Here is a 3,325-nt window from a genome sequence, read left to right on the forward strand (position 1 = left end):
TTTTTTTCTCTGCTTTTGGTATCAGGATAATATTAGCTTCATAAAATGTGTTGGGACACATTCTCTCCTCATCTATTCTTCCAGGAGAGATTCTATAAAATTCCATGTTAATTCTTCCTTAAATGTTACATAAAATTCTCTTCTGAAACTGTCTGGGTCTGGAGATTTCTAAATTCAGCTTCTTTAATGGTTATAAGACTCTGAAAGTTATAAGATTACCTTTCTCATCTCGGCTGAGTTTCGGTAGTTTGTGGGGTTTGAGGAATGGTCCATTTCTTCTAAGTTGTCAAGTTCATGAGCATAAATGTGTAATATTCCCTTACTAACATTTTGATGGCTGAAGGATCTGTGACGACATTTCCTGTTTCGTTTCTGATATGGTGAGCTATATCTTTTTATTTTTGTCAGTCTTGCTGGAGGCTTTTATATTTCATTGAGTTTTTTCCCCAAAGAACTACCTTTAGTTTCATTGATTTTTTTTCTATTTTTAATTTTATTGAATTGTGCTATAACCTTTACTATTTTCTTTTCTTTTTTCTGTCTGTCTTTCTTTCTTTCTTTCTTTCTTTTTTTTTTTTTTTTTTACTTTCTTCGGGTTTATTTTGCTCTTTTTCTGGTTGTCTGCTGTTATCTGAAACTTTTCCTCATTATGCGTGTAGTGTTATAAATTTTCCTCTCAGCACTGCTTTAGCTGCATTTCATAACTTTTGATATGTTTTGTTTTCTTTTTTCATTCATTTTGACATATTTTTAAATTTCTTCAAGTCTTCCTCTGGCACCCACGGATTAATTAGGATTGTGTTGGTTACTTTCCACATGTTTGAAGATTTTTCTTTTGACTTTCTGTTATTGAGTTCCATTATGATCGGAGAACAGACTGCATGATTTCAGTTCTTTTAAATTTGTTAACATTTTTTTTAATCCTCTGAGATATCGTCTGTCTTGGTGAACGTTCCATGAGTGCTTGAAAAGAATGTGTATCCTGCTGTACTGGGATGTGTTTTCTATAAATGTTAATTAGATTGTGTTGGTTGCTGGTGTTTAATTCTTCTATATCCTTGCTGACTTTCGATTTAGAAGTTCTGTCGGTTGCCGAGACTCGGGTGATGAAGGACCCAACTATAATTGTGGATTTGTCTCTTTCTCCTTTCAGTTATTTTTTTTTTTTAGTGTTTCCTTCATGCTTTTTGAAGTTCTATTGTTTGGTTGGTGCACACATTTTTAGGATTGCTCTATCCTTTTCGGTGACTTGATCCTTTCATCATTATGCAGTGCCTCTCTTGGTCCCTAGGAATTTTCTACGCCTTAAAGTTGATTTTATCTGATATAATGTAGCTGCTCCTACTTTTTTGATTTCGTATAATATGTCTTTTTTCATTCTTCTAATTTCAAACTACCTGTGTGCTTAAGTTCAGAATGAATTTTGTATCGACAGCGTATCGTTTGTCTCTCTGTCTACTCTGCCACTCTCTCTGTTGTTTAATTGGTGTATTTAGACCACTTACATTTAGAGCAATTATTGATGTTTACGGCTGAAGTCTGACATTTTAGTATTTGTTTTGTTTGTTTTCTCTTTTCTTGTGGATCGCCTCAGCATTTTTTAGAATTCTATTTAAATTATTTTATAATGTTTTTGGTCATATTGCTCTCTGTACTTTTCTTTGTGGTTGTTATAGATGTTATATATGTCCTAAACATATATAAATAACATCATCAGAGCCCCCATGTATCAAAATCTTACCACTTCGAGTTAAGTACTGAATGCTTACTTCCATTTAGGCCTCTTAACCCTTTCCGCTTTTTAAATAAAATTGTCTTAAGAATTTCCCTCTACATACATTGAGCACTACATCAGATGGTGTTAGAATGTTTGCTTCATCCATCGAATCTGATTTAAGCAACTTGTGAGAAGGATAGTCCATTATTTTTACCTCTCTTTTTACCCAATGTCTTAGTCTGCTAGGACTACCCTAAGAAGACACCACAGACTGGGCGCTTTAAACAACAAGAATTCATTTCCCACAGTTCTGTAGGCTGGAGTCCAAGATCAAGGCACCAGCCGGGCAGGTTCCTGGCGAGAGCTCTCTTTCTGGCTTGCAGATGGCCATGACCTTGCTGTGTCCTCACATGGTCTTTTCTGGGTGTGAGCACCCTGTCCCCCTTCCCCCCCGCCCCGATATCTCTTCTTCTTATAAGGGCACTAATCATACTGGATTCGGGAACTATCCTTACGACCTCTCTTGTAAAGTTTCTGTCTCCAGATATGTCACATTGGCAGTTAGGGCCCCAACGTGTGAATTTTGGGAAGACATAATTCAGTCTATATCTCTCAATCATTTTTTTTCCTTTCAGAAATATACACTGAATGCCACGTGACTTTGCGTGCCATCCTCGTGCTGGCGCCTTGCTCATCTGCTCTGCGTTGTTTCAGTTTCGTGTGTGTTACAGACATGATCACTCTAATGGCTTTTTGAATATTTAAATAATTCTCATTGACTAAGTCTGTTTCTCCCCAGAAAACCTGACATTTTTAATATTTACAATATAGATTTATTTTTAAAAGCAAGTTAATACCCCTTATCTTAGTCGACTGGGCCTCCACCTCTCCTTACAATGCTGTAACTTAATCAGTGTATTAAAACGACTGGTAGAATTTGAATTTAGTCTGTATTAAATGAGAACATTATAGCAGTATTCAATTCCTAAATTTGGTTTCCTTCGCTGAGGTTGTATAAGAGAATGGCCCTTTTATGGGGAAATGTATGATGAAATATTTAGAGCTAAGGGGTCATTGTATCTGTAACTTTCTCTCACATGATGAAGTAATAATGGTAGTATAATTATATGCATGCGTGCATCCACACATGTGCACATATAAGAACAGATGCGTAAGGAGAAAGAAAGGGAGACATAAGCCATGCATTTTTATGTGACATCGTGCGAAAGTGTTTACAACTGATATGTCTGGCTGAAGGACATGGGAGTTCATTATGTGATTTTTGCAACTTATGCGTAAATTTGAATGTTTTTTCAAAATAAATAGTTAAAAAGCCTTAGCATTAACAAGATGAACCATCCCCAACTTTACCCAAGGGTGAAATTTATTTCAGGATACAAATCGGGCGAGTTCTATTTTCTCTCCAGTATACAACATTACTGGTCAAAACAGATTGAAAGCAAATGATGGTACGTAATAAGACAGTCGGCACGTGTTTCCAGGTGCAGAAGACAGTTTAACGGAGTCGGGCATTTTCCCGATTCCCTCGGGAGGTCCGGGGCTATTGTTTCAAACGAGCAGAACCCAGGACGAGCACGTTCATCATAT

General features: G+C 36.5%; 1 non-coding gene across 1 annotated transcript; it reads right to left on the reverse strand.

Moving 5' to 3' along the window:
- Positions 1-2,354: 2,354 nt before the first annotated feature.
- Positions 2,355-2,458, reverse strand: LOC111732799. The gene has a single exon (XR_002777712.1). It is a non-coding gene; the product is annotated as a U6 spliceosomal RNA (small nuclear RNA).
- Between the last annotated feature and the right edge of the window lie 867 nt (positions 2,459-3,325).

The sequence above is a fragment of the Pteropus vampyrus genome, unplaced genomic scaffold, assembly GCF_000151845.1.
Source record: "Pteropus vampyrus isolate Shadow unplaced genomic scaffold, Pvam_2.0 Scaffold492, whole genome shotgun sequence".
NCBI classification, from domain to species: domain Eukaryota; kingdom Metazoa; phylum Chordata; class Mammalia; order Chiroptera; family Pteropodidae; genus Pteropus; species Pteropus vampyrus.